The sequence below is a fragment of the Fukomys damarensis genome, unplaced genomic scaffold, assembly GCF_012274545.1.
Source record: "Fukomys damarensis isolate Sample0158 unplaced genomic scaffold, DMR_v1.0_HiC HiC_scaffold_28, whole genome shotgun sequence".
Lineage (NCBI taxonomy): Eukaryota > Metazoa > Chordata > Mammalia > Rodentia > Bathyergidae > Fukomys > Fukomys damarensis.
In genome coordinates this window covers 23050306-23064383 of record NW_022900940.1, presented here as the reverse complement: position 1 = coordinate 23064383, position 14078 = coordinate 23050306, and the positions used below count along the sequence as shown (strand labels likewise).

Sequence of the window (14078 nt, the reverse complement as noted above, 5' to 3'; positions counted from 1 at the left end):
TGATTAGATTATCCTGTCAACTGGAACCCATAACTTTCCTCTGTAATTAACTATTCCATGTAGGGTGCTTTCATGAGGCTACCAGAGGGCTGCTGTTCCTGGCTGTCATCAGTCCTCCCCACGCACTCGAGGGAAGTCTGTGCCCAGCCCGGAAGGGCGGTCCGGCCCAACTTGAAGGCTTCAGTGCTGAGTGGCTCTTCCCAAGCACTAATCACCCTGGCTTTTGTCACAGAGCCCCAGGGAATCTGAACATCAAAATGAATGGCGACTGAAAAGAGGGGAAAAAATCATATGGAAAAGTTCCTGGGGTAAGACTGTGACTGTTGGGCACTGTCTTTAAAGTTCCCTTTGCACTTTGCATTTCACAGAAGCCTGGGGATGGCCAGAGGAGATCTCTCACCAAATGGGGGAAAGGTGGACCAAAGGGCAGAATGGAAAACAGCTGCTGTCGCCGTCTCTCTTCAAACACCCCGGTCCTACCTCTCAGTACTAAATCACCTTGCCTATATCGATCTTTTCTGTCCTTCCCAGTGGAACTATATATATTTTTACATCTAAGTAATGGTTGCTTTTTAATTAATTAATGAAACTAACATTAAATGGAATCTGTGACCTTGTAGTACTCCTAGTTTCTTTGAACCAGAATGTTCTCCAGTCCATTTTATCAGAAATGGCAGGAGAGATTTAGCCCCACTGTATTTAATGGCCAGCTGCTGGAAATTTTTTTTTAATTAAGGCAAGAACATTAAGTCTTCGGGTACTGAGACTGTGAACTGTGAGGTGAGTAGAACTACCTGCTCTCGGCCCACCTCAGAAGGACAGTCAGAAACTGCAAATCCAGTCTGTCCCCAGGTGATTCACATGCACAAAAGTGTGTTCAACCCACAGCCCTCTGTCCAGCTGTGGCTCTAGACAGCTAGTAATGCGGTCTCACAGACTGTGAACGTTTAACATCATTATGGGATTTTTAGATTTGAACTCAGCCCTTGTTAATTGTGAAACAGTCCCATTATGTTACTAAGTTGCTATCTTGCTTCTTCAGCCTCCCAAAGTGCCAGGGTTACAGTGGTGTACCACCACGCCTGGCTCATTATTATGTGATTTTTAGCAGTGTTTCTCATGATTCCATTGTCTGGTGCTAAGTTCTCACTGCCTAGGCACCAAGGGAACACTGCGTAGGAAGGGCACAGAGCAACTCTGCCTATTCCTCCCACCAATTGAAGCAACTGCCAATAATTATATTATTATTAGAAGCCTACCTGCATGTGTTCATGCCTGTGAAGACAGGCATGAAGCAGATGTGTAAGCTTTCTTATTTAATCATTAAACTTGGGCCACCACTTCTACTGAACCAGACATTGATGCATTAGTTTCACAGAAGCAAGGTCAAATGTCCCTCTCACTTTATGTTTATTTTACCTTCTTTTTTATTTGTTGTTTATTTTTATTTTTATTTGTGTGTGTGTGTGAGACAGGATCTCGCTATGTAGTTAAGACTGACCTGGAACTCACTATGTAGCCCAGGCTGGTCTCAAACTCACATCAATCCTCCTGCCTCAGCCTCCTGAGTGCTGGGATTACAGGTGTGTGCCACCATGCCCTACCTTGCCCTTCTTTTTTAAAATGTTGGAATAAAAAATATAGAAGAATGCTTTGCGACTTACATACATTAACTATATTATATACTTTATATGCAACCAGAAATAGTTTCTCTTCATCAGTACAGCCCCCAAATTTGGGCATCTATGCCTCAGAGAATACCTACACATGAGCAATGCTCCAGTGATCAGAACTTGGCCACATAGTAAGCACTCAGTATGTGTCTGCAATTATTCTGGTGTAAACGACAATTGCCTGAGTTTTTGGACAAAGCGAGATCTTTAGGAGAAAGAATAACATGAGTCAAAAATAAGCTGACAAAGATTTCAGTGGAGGTGGGAAACTAGGAGTGAGTGGAAGAGGTGACACCTAAGAGGCAACATTGTCCGTGCTACTTGTGCCTTTGAGCAAAAGGAAGCAGTGGTGGAAAAAATATTAGAACAAAAGAAAAGGCTTATAATTTCACAGTCCTGGATTGAAAAATCTGTCTTTCCCGTTCCGTGGCTGGGAATCTAAGCAAGTTTCTGATCTCTTTGAGCCTCAGTCTCCCAACATGGAGACATTAATAGTTACCCATAGTTTTTGTAAGAATTGAAGTATGTGTAATATGACAAAAAATGTATGTTTGAGAACAGACAGATAAATAGAGATGAGCTTTTTTTTTTTCTTCTTTAAGTGAGTGGTAGGGTTTCTGTAAGATCAGATGAATCTCTGAAGATTTACCATGTCTCAGCCAGAGGGCATAGTTGAAAATATGTGAGGGTGTCTGTTAAAAAAAAAAAACAAAAAAAACTGTAGCTGAGTCCCACAACAAACTAATTAGATCAAGAGCTTTAAGGAAGAGCCTAAACCTCAGTACTTTCAACTGTGCAGCCCAAGGTTGAGTCTTACTGTGTTAGATAGAAACAAAAAGGAAATCATAAGACCATTCTATAAAAAAAATAAAGAAAGAAAGAAGAAAAAACACAGACAGAAAAGGAAAAAGCACCATAGTCTTGGGTGGGAAACTAGATGAAAAAGAAAAGAGGTCAGTAGAAAGATGAAAGAGGAATACCTTAGCAATGGTGGGATGTGGAATTCCAGCAGCAGCAATGATTAAGGAATCTTCTTATTAAGGAATAAAGAAATCCACTGTTACTGATACTAGCTATCCTCTGTCACTTCTCCAGCGAAGAAGCAATCACATGTGAATGTGAGATACTAGGGAGCAGATGGAGGAGGCCACTCCAGGAGAAAGGGCCATCGACCCACGCTGGGCTGACACTAGGATGACAAAGAGCAAGGGCGTCAACAGAGAATAAGGCTCAGCAAAACCCAGACACATGGTAGGAGTCGAGGATGATCAGAAGACAAAAGGCATAGCACGCTGTAGAACTACTGAGACCACTGAACTTCCCGTCCAGCAGGGATAAGGGTGAGAACCCGTTTTCACTCCAGTCCTGGAAGGAAGGGTGAACTCAGCTAATTGCTGGGTTCACATGGACACCCCAGACACAGTCCCAATATAATTAGCCTGACATGCTGAAATCTCCACTTCCACAGCACTTGATGTTCCCTTTTTGGAACCATCATTACTGGAATCCTGCTCATCAGTGAAGTTTCAGAGAAGTTATCATGACTACCTGCTGCTCACCCAGTTAGTAAATAGATCTTTTGACTAACATTTTCCAACTTTTGCATCAGCAAATACATCATGGAATGGGGATTTTGGTGATCATTTCTAAAATGTGTAAGGAGACATAGCCTCTCTCTAATACACTTCTATTAAAATCCTCAGTTCCCCAAATCCTCATATTTGCCAACCAAATGTGAAAAGAGCTGAGAAGAACACAAGCTAGGGGGAGCCCTGCTGGGTGCATTCCTGAGCCTTCCTGGGGCCTCACAGTGCTACTGGCAGGGAAGACAACAGAACTCGAACCAAGTCAAGGCTACGCATCACATCACATTGAGGAGTGCAGATTGTTCTCTGTATAGATGGCCTCTCACAGACATGACTGCAGCTTAACACACAGAGTGAAATCATTTATGAAGTCTCCACACCATCCCACGTGAAGCTTTCCAGCCCCACAGGAAACCCTTTTAAAGCTTTCAAAGCTTAAAAGTGAAGGAAAACTTCTTGAGAACCTTCATTTAAAGATCATAAAAGCTCATTTTTACCATTAAATTTCCTTGGCACGATTATTCCTATAAATGTTTAAGGCTTCCATTTGTTCTTTTTTTCTCTATGAAATAAGAAAATTACTTAAGAGCTGGAAAATTATCTGGTTGGCTCAAATTTTTCTTTCTTTTTTTCTTCTTCTAGGAAGCATCCCCTGATGCCCAAGCTGAGGGAAATTTTCCTAACTCTGAATGCCCTTAGCTCCTTGGTTTTGTCTCTAGCTCATAATTTCTTACTTTATGTTGAGTTTATCTTTAAATGTCTGTCGTAGGAAACATAAAAGCCCAAGGTGGCCCTGGCTATAGTTCAGGCTGTGAAGGGGGTACCTAGAAGGCAAAGGGTCAACAACACTCCAGGGCAGGTATAACTCTTGGTGCCCCGGTGTAAATAACCTATGTAACCAATTGCCGCACAGAAAGTCTGTTACTGGCAACCACTATTGCGTGTGCAGTAGCTGATGTGCAGTGTGAAAGAGCTGCTAGAGCAGCTGGGTGACTGGGCGGTGGCTGAGGAGGCTTAAAATAAAAGATGTCCAACCCAGTCCATAGCTCTGCATCTCTTCTTCGGGTTGCCCAAATCTCAAGGGAACCTCCCCAGCCTGAACTGATGGCAAGACATCTGTCTGCTCTTACAACACCGTCAACTGTTCACCACTGTGTCTCAGCATCTAACACTGCCTGGCGCAAAAAGAAAATCAGTATTTGCAGAACAATTCAAATTAGCAGAAAATGAGTGAGGGGATTATTCTCTTCTGCCACTTTCACGATGAGGCAATCTATCCGAAGAAGGTTGTTCATGTGAAATAGAGAGACAACTGGGAAATTCTCAAACCAACTTAGAGTACCAGATCCACAGGGGGAGGGAAGTCTGTCTGCCCTGATCCACTCTGAAGCCCCAGGACTTAGCAGTGTCTGCACACAGTAGCCAAGAGTCAGGAAGGTAAAGTTGGGCCACCAAGATCCCTTTCAAGTAAGAATTCACAGAGTGTAGACAATACCTGGCCTTCAGCTGTCAGCTCCTTCAGAGGCTTATTTTCACCTTTCCTGCGCAGGCCTCATCTAGTGAATGAACAATGTAGAGGCATAATTCACAGCACTGTATGGATGCTGCCATGGGACAGTTCCAACAGGTAACACCAGCTGCAGATTTCCCCACCAACTTTGGGTTTGTCCTGTATGGCTATATGGCTTTCCCTCTGTCCAATGCCACTTCTTCCCTCTTAACTTCACCCATATTGGTTTTTATGAAGTACTTCTCTCCCCAGACTCCACCTCAGCGTCTTGTTCAGGAGATAGTCAACCTGTGAAGTCAATAAATGCTGTTGAGTGAATGAACTAGCAAAACCAATACAATATTTAAATAAATGAATATGAAAATACGTGAACAATAGACAATATTTCAGCTGTGCTAAATGTCAACTAGAAATGGAGTTGCAGCAAGTAGGGAATCCCAACACAGTCCCATACAGACATATTGGGACACAGCTACCACTTCCTGTGCCTGCCTTCTGTTAGGTGCCGTGCTTTCTCACCATCCCTTCAGACACCCTTCTGAGTGGAAATTCACTGGCTTCAATTTACAGAATAAAGTAAGAAGACTCTCACAAGTGCAGAAACAGTCACAATCACATGCCTAATAAACTGCAAAGTTGGGATGAAAATTCCTTTTCCTCAGCTCCAAAGAAAACTTCTCCATGGTTCATATGATCCTCCATAATCAATAGCAAATGTTTTAGCTGGTAACCCCACCTCAATATGGTCAGACAGATTGACTGAAAGCAAGTATTTGGCCAGTAGGAAATTATTACTCTTGTTCCAAGTGTACCAGCTCATCCCTATGTAGGAAACAGACACCGCTCTGACAACGCCAGTTTTAGTTCTGCCCTTAGGGATGTACACAGTGCTGCTTTTTCCTCACGAAATGAATAACAACAATGAATTATAATGACAATGATAAAATAATAGAAAAAAAACTGTCTTAACTAGCTTAAAAATCACACACAAAAAATTTCTAGTCGCATTTGTCCAAAATAAGAATATTTTCTGTAAACAGGGCAACAATATTGTTTGTTTCACAAAAAGTTTACAAGGAATGTAAAAATATTCTTACGACAGTGAGAGACTTTCAGGTTATGACAATACCTCTCTTCCCACAGAGGTAAACATGACATATTTGGAAATATATTGGTCTTTTCCCAAACTTTGAATGAATTCCTTCTGATCCAAATGGGGAGTTAAGCCCTATTCCTCATCCCTTTCTGTGCTTATGCTCTTTACTTTTTAATTTTGTGGTGCCTTTGCTGTAGTTTGGATTTTAAGTGTTCTCCAGAGGCCCATGTCTTATAGGCTTGTCCCCTTGGGAGGCTGTGGGCCTATGGGATTTCTTTAAGTCATCGGGGGTGGGTATGCTCTTGACAAGGGTAAGACCCCAGCCCCCATGTTCTTTGTTGCTTCCAAGCCACGAGATAAGTTGTTTTACTCTACAACATACCCCAGCCTTTACAGGCTTGAAAGCAAGGGGCCAATTGATCATGTACTAGAACTTCTAAAACTCTGAGCCAAAATAACCCCTTAATCTTTATAAGGCATCTGTTGTCATGAAGGAAAGCTGGCTACCATGGCCTTTCCAGTTCTGTTTCAGTGTTTCTAAGACTTAGTTTGCCCAATGGGATGTTAGTAAACATGACATAAACAGAACCTTGAAAAGTAGCTATAAGATTAGGCTTGTTCTCACTCCTGCATGTCTGCAATTTTCATGAGAACATGACCAGGTCAACCTGCTAGAGGATGAGACATGTCCAGGGAGGAAGCCCCAGCTAAGGTGTCCACCTAGATCAGGGACTTATGCTGACTAGTATATGAGAATTAAATATTTATTGTCATGCTTTCTGTATCTTCCTACAGAACAAAAATTAACTAACACATGGGATTTATTTTTTATTTATTTAAATTTTAACTAGTACATGTTTGAAGTACATAATGTTTACATTCCTTGTAGGGAGTCAGTACATATACATAACACATATTAATTCCTTTGTTTCTTCTTTGCCTTCCCTTCTTCCTCCTTTCTCTGTCTCGAACCCCATTTGAGAAAGATCTGTCTCTCAACTTCCTATTATCTTTTATTTTGCTCTTCATTTATAATTTGGGTTCCTCGTGTAAGAAAAGTCATGTGATATTTAAGCTTGTGTGTCCAACTCATTCCACTTATCATTACAATCTCAGAATTTAGTCATTTCCTACAAATGACTCAAGTTTATCTTTCTTTATGGCAGAGTAGCACTCCACTGTGTAAATATCACATTTCCTTGTCCATTCATCTGTTAGTCAACATATAGGCTGCTTCCAAGATTTAGCTCTTATGAATCATGCTACTATAAACATGGCTATGCATGCATTACTGTAATATGATGACATTAACTCTCATAAAGATACCTAGAAGAATCTCTGAGTCAAATGGAATGTTTAGAGGTTTTTTTTTTTGAGGAATCTCCATACTGATTTCCATAGTGGTTGTACTAGTTTACAGTCTCATCAGCAATGTTCCTTTTCCCCCACAGCCTCACCAGCCTTTGTTATTATTTGATGTCTTGATGATGGACATTCTTCTTGGGGCACAATCGAATCTGTCATTTTAATTTGCATTTCTCTTTTAGTTTTACATACCAGAGAAACTATTCAGTATTTACTCATGTATGTCCTATTTATTTCACTTAAAAGCATGGCCTCAATGTGCAACCATTTAGCTATAAATAGTTTTATATTTGGTATATATCTGGTATGAAAAACTAAAAGTGTAAATAAGGATCAAAATGTATAATTGACAATGTGAAATAGGAAGAAAAGGTCTAAAGGAGTAGGAGAAGTAGGAGGGGTAGGGGAAAGGAAAGAAGGGAAAAGAAAAATATAAGAAAAGTAAAAAATGAAAAAAAAGTCTTTGTAAATAGGGAAGTGGGGTAAAGAGCAGGCAGGGGAATGGGGAAAAATAAGAACCAAGATACATCATGTAAAGGTAAAAGATTCTGATGATGACTGTGACTGTATTGTATACCTAAAAATGTACCAATAAACTTAATGGGAAAAATTTATATTTCTCTAATAGCCAGCAATGTTCATCATCTCATTCTCTATTTGTTGGTCATTTGAGTTTCTTCTGTAAAGTGTTTATTCATTTCACCTTCCAATTTTTTGATTGAGTCTTTTATTTGAGGGAGTCTACTTTGAGTTCTTTATATATTCTAGATATTAGTCCTCTGAGGAATAGTGAGCAAATTTTGTTCTCATTTTGTAGGTTTTCTTTTCATTTTGTTGATTGTCTCTCTTGCTGTAGAGAAGCTTTTCTGGGGGAGGTGCCCAGGATTGACCTCACGACCTTGCATTTGTGAGGCAGGTGCAGTGCCACTGAGCTAAATCCTTGGCCCTGAAGCCTTTTAATTTGATACAACTCCATTTATTGATTCCTAAAGAACTAGAGTTCTGTTCAGAGCATTTCTTCCTATGCATATGACTTCACTAGTTTTGCCTCTCGTCTTCCAGCAGATTAAACATTTCTGTTTTAACATTTAGATCTTTCATCCATATTGACTTTAATTAGTACAGAGTGAGAAATTTGGATCTAGGTTCAATTTTCTACATATGAATAGTCAGTTTTCTCAACACCATTTATTAAAGATGCTATGTTTCCTCTAATGTATGCTTTTGTTCCCTTTGTCAAAGATCAAATAGTTAGGGCCAGGGATTTAGCTCAGCAGTTTGGTGGCCTGCCTTGCAAGTGCAAAGACCCAAGTTCAATCCCCGAATGTGCTTGGGGTTGTTTCTGCAGCCTTTATTCTGTTCCATTAATCCTCACACCTGTTTTCATGCCAGTACCATGCTGTTTTTATCACAGTAGCTTTATGATATAACTTCAACTCTGGGATTTTGAAATCTCCTGCTTTTGCTCTTGTTATGTAGTATTACTTTTGCTATTCTGGATCTCTTTTGGTTCCATATGAGTTTTAGGATTATTTTCTCCAATTCTGGGAAGAATGTTGGTATTTAGATTGGAACTATTAGTAGCCTTCACTTTTTTTAACCTTTAAATAAAATAACATACAGAAACAAAATGACATAAGGGAAAAAAATGGACTGACATTTTTGTCAACGTTCACTACTCTTTTGGAAAAGCGACAAAGGGATACTGCTCACCAGAAAATGACTTTCTGAAATGACCTGAGATTGTTGCACATTCTCTATTGCACCTGTCTCTATGAGCACTATCTAATAAAAACATAATATACACAAGATAATTTTAAATTTTCTAGTAGATGCTTTTAAAAAAACTAAAGTTAATGAAATAAATTATAATAGAACATTTTAGTTTATACAAACTATTGTTTCAACTTGAGATCAATATAGTTAAACTTTTTAAGATATTTTACATTCCTTTTTCTTGTCTAGTGTCTTGAAATCTAGTGTGTGTTTTACTCTCATAGCATGACTCAATTTGAATCAGAGGTATTTCAAATGCTCAATAGTTACCAACAGATAGTGACTACTATACTGAACAGACAACACTGGATCTATTGGAAGCATTAATTCTCTTGGCCCAGTAGAAGTAGATAGGAAATGGAGCATTGCAACTTTAGATTTTAAGCAACCATTGGAAAAGAGAGAAACCAGAAGAAATAAAAATAGTTTTCCTTGTGCAGCTTCTGACACAGGAACAACACATTGCTTTAGAATACTCACAAGTATTTTTCTTCATCATATTTGGAAAAAAGAAAGTGACAGTTATAACCCAAGAAAAAATTTTTAGATAAGTATCTAAATCACAACAGAAACTTGTTTAAGAGCTGTATATGTCTTTTAGCTTTGATACAAGGATGTGTCATAGATGGAAGATAAGGACAAAGAATCCATATGACCATTTGTTTGGAAATTCCAGAACTATCTATCTATACCTATATATCTAAATGCACAACTCACACACACACATATGCACACCCACACACACAATTTAAAAGTTCTGTGGTTTTGCAGAACTACTAGAGAAAGCATTCTCTTGATAATGCAAAGAAATAGCATATATTTGAAAAACCATAATTACAGATTAAAAAGTTATCCTTTCAATATAATTTAACCAGATGTAAAACCTGTGAAGCAAGAGTTGAGAAAAAATATGACAGGAAAAAAAGAATTTTAGCTTCAGACAAAAATGGTCCTGATTGACAAGAAAGAGTTTAAGAAAATAAAAAAGTAAAATCAATGATTAAAAAGATGAGGAAAGAATTGGTAAACAGGTTGGAGATAAGAGACTCAACTTATAATTAATTTGTGCTACCAAGAGAAAAAACACAATTTAATCAGAAGCAAAAATCAAACCCCAACACTGGAATAGCACAAATCTATAAAGTGAAGCTAAGTATATGAACACATAATTCTCTACCAAATAGGTTGTCAAAAGAAATATACTCTTAGACAGTTATCTGGACCTATTATTTATTGCAATAATAATGCAAGACAAATAATCAAAAAACTGTAAAGAGATATAAAGATAAACATTTATTTTTTTTTGCAGGATAATGGTTTGGCTGGAAAATTCTGCTGATCTGAGCTAATCTACATCACACATCTGTGGCCTTGTCCACAACACTGGGTCCACTTCACTAATCTCTGCATGTGTCATCCTCTGTCACACTAACTTGTTCTCACAGTAGTTTAAAAGAGAAAACAGACAAAAGTGTTTTCCACCCTGTGCTGGAATGATGTTTGCTACTGTCCCATTGGTCAAAGAAATATCACATGACTCCGCCAAAGTTAGACTGCAAGGGGTCTACAGACTTACTGGGAAAAAGAGGTAGACACAGGAAAGCTAATAAATGAACCATCATCAACGCAATCACTCAAACTGTCGATGCCTTCCAGCCATAAACTACCAGAACACAAGTAGTCACGTTGGGTTTGCTACTCACTTTAGTTGACCCTGGAGGTCAGAGGCTGCTTGTGTTTTCATATTATACATATTACCAGTTAGTTACAATGGAAATTTTACTTAATTCTTTCATCATTTATCTCAAGAAATGATTCAAAATAATGAATTTAAATTTTTTTTAAAGTGTAGGTATTAAAAGTGCCAATGATAAACACTGAACCCAGTTAAGCATGAAGCTATGTTGAAATAAATATTACATAGTTACACAATATCAAAGTACATCATCAAATGAGATATATAAGCTATGTAATTAGAATTTAAGAATGAAGGGCCGGGGATTTAGTTCAGTGTTTCCACCACCTCAAGCACAAGGTTCTGAGTTTGATACCCAGTACCAAAAAAAAAGAAAAACAAAATAGAATTTAAGGATGAAACCCCGAATTATATTAACAAAATCGAGTAGTGAAAAATTGAAGTTGGAAAGAAGTTAACATGTTTTCTCATTTTAGAAAAAGGAAAATCAAGCAGTACTGAATTATATTTTTCTTTTGACATTTGGAGACATGTATGTGCCAAATATTTTTGCAAAACTAATAAAAACTACCTGCAATATTGAAAAATACAATATATACCTCCCAACTGGTTAGGGAAAATAAAAGCCAAAAGAAATGTAGCATAAGACAGAGAGTGAAAAAAAATAACCAGAAAGTATTTTTAAGCATGAAACACAGTGGTTAAGAATTGTCTTAATAATTGCTGTCCCCTCTTTTCCAAGCCCTTTAATTGTCTTAGGTTGAACCCTCATATGCGCTCTGCCTTCTGAAATGTGGGCTCTCTGCCCCTCCTGTGTTCTCTGCAAAGGAGAAGCTACACCACACCTGTGATCCTCATGGGTCGTGGAGTGGAGCTACCTGTATACTGCTGGTTACAAATCTGTAAGAACAGACATGGAGAGAAGCATTTCAAACTTCTGCGGCAATTTCACAAGCTATTTTGTTTGTGCCTGGTAAGAGTTATAATTAAAAATTGGTACTTACATTTTCTATTCTTTTATTTCATTTTTCCAATAATTCATTTTTATTATAGTTTATAAAAATATCAATGTGATAGATTAGAAATGGAAGCTGATTTGCCAAAGAAGATTTGAGAAGTCCCTGTGTAGGCCATGTCAGTCCTGTGGCCCAAAGTTGGAATCTGTCTCCTCTGTTCTGCCCAGAAACACTCAGTGGCTTCCCCTGCCCCTTAACATGATTCTTACTCTTTTCTTCTGCCTCCACTCTAACCCTATGGGCAACATTGCCTAACAGTCATGCACCTTACTACATGGAGATTCTCAAAGGGATGAAAATCTCAAAGCAGAAAGGAAAGGCCAGGGAGTGCGCAGATAAAATTCTGGAGATACACATACACTCAGAGTGAGAATGTCCCTTTCTCTGCGAGCCGATGTCAGTGCTGCTCGCATTTTTCTTCCACAGCACTACTCTGGGCCCTCACTGGCAGTCCTCCACAGTATCCCTTAACTCCTGCTCATGCCCTGCAGCCTCCTCTCCTTTTTTCTCCCTCCTCACAGACTGTACCTTTTCCCCCACTCCAACTGACCTCTGCAATCATGTCCTCCCCGAAGCCCGATTCCAGTGTCACATCTTGTTGCCTCTTCCCTCTCCCAACCTAGGTAAATTTCCTTATTTCTGACATAAAACCCTATACACATACCTTACTTTGTCCAGAAGACCTCAATTTTAGCATTTTTTTCTAAGATAAAATTATGGTTTCATGCACAGGTTTACCTATAAAATTATTACATTGATAGTAGTAAGAAAAAGTTAAATAACTGAATTCCATGCATATAACACTACAATGAAAAATATATAGTTACTAAAATGGTGAAACACATACCTAACATAAAAATATATTCATAATACTGTTAGGTAAACAGATAAAACAAAACATGTGCACATATATATGGCATGATCTTGTTATTAAGATATGATAGATATAAGCAGAGCATGGAAGCAGTTATAAAGGTGTGGACATAGGCAGAGGCACAGGCCTAAATACAGAAAAAAAAAAAATACAAAGGTGCACAGATGCAGATATAGGCCGAATGGTAAGAACTGCTATTTCTGTGTGATAGAATTATAGACACCTTTTCTTCTCATCTTTTTTTATAACTTTTTTCTACCAGAAATGTTAATTATTTTGTGATCAGAAAATAATATTAAAGAACTGCTTCCCATGTGGGTTTCCATGAAGGCTAAAGTATTTTGTGAGAATATTTCCCCTTGTGTCTTCTCCGTGAGTGCTGATTCTGGGGAGACAGACCACCCTAAACTCAAGGAACACCAGGAGGAGGAAGAGGCCAGGAAGGATTTTCCCCAAACCCCTCAAAAGGACCACAATCCTCTCAATGTAAACACAAAGCCCCACACTGAGCAGTCATTAGTCACATATTTGAAGAGCTAAATTAAATGTGTTTGTTATGGCTTGTATCTAGATGTCCCCACAAAGCCACATGTGCTCATAGGTGGGACTTTTCAAAGATTGCTGGATCTAGGGTGATGTGATACTGGGATTGAGGTGGTACGAAAACTTAATGGGTTTAGCATAGTACTGGGTGTAGATAGTGGAAGCCCCATCCCAGGTGTGGGTGGCACCAATCAAAAGACTTTTAAAGCCTGGATAGAATATAAAGGGAGAGAGGTAAGGGAAGCTTGTTGCTGCTGCTTGCTGCCTCCTGCCTGCCCCTACCATGGACTGTTTCCACACTGTGATGTCCCTCAGAGTGCCATGCCACTCTGCTTTGGAACCAGCCAATTATGGACTGAAACCTCTACAATCTGTGAACTGAGATAAACCTCTCCACCTTTAACTTTGGGTGTTGGATATTTTGTCTCAGCAATAAGAAAAGTAACTAAAACAATGTTCAGTTACCAAAATAACAAACACAGGACAAACAGCCATCAATGCCATCTCCTGGGAAACCAAGAATTACATTGGTCAACATGACCAGGTGTAGCTGGACACCAGAAAATTGAGACTATAGGATTCACCTGCCTGGATGAAGTATGAGCTGAATTTGGATAGAAGAAATGTGAACAGAGCCCGCAGGAAATATTCATTATCCCTGATGAACACTTAAATAAGCAATCCTCCACCACTTCATTGGTGGAAGTGTAGGCTGCGATGATGATTTATTCAGTTGGTATTGATTCTTTCCAGGCAATTCAGAGAGAAAGTTTTTCATGCCAGTGCCTGGGAAATAGAGCAAGTCCCTGGGATGGGCACATTAGCAGCAATGATTTTTTTACCTAGTTGCCAAGTGTTCACATCTCTGTATAAAAATAACATTCTTTGAAATGTGTACACAGGCTTTTCCCTGAAGAGGTTATGGTCCTTTCACACAAATTGA

The 14078-nt window shown here is 38.9% G+C and overlaps 1 long non-coding RNA gene across 1 annotated transcript in view; it reads right to left on the bottom strand.

The window, feature by feature from the left end:
* The window catches only part of LOC104872115, a 116193-nt gene that overhangs the window by 51602 nt on the left and 50513 nt on the right, over window positions 1-14078 (bottom strand). Inside the window, exon 3 of the long non-coding RNA XR_783061.1 lies at window positions 4755-5057. This is a non-coding gene — a long non-coding RNA (uncharacterized LOC104872115). The remainder of the gene's footprint in view (window positions 1-4754; window positions 5058-14078) is intronic.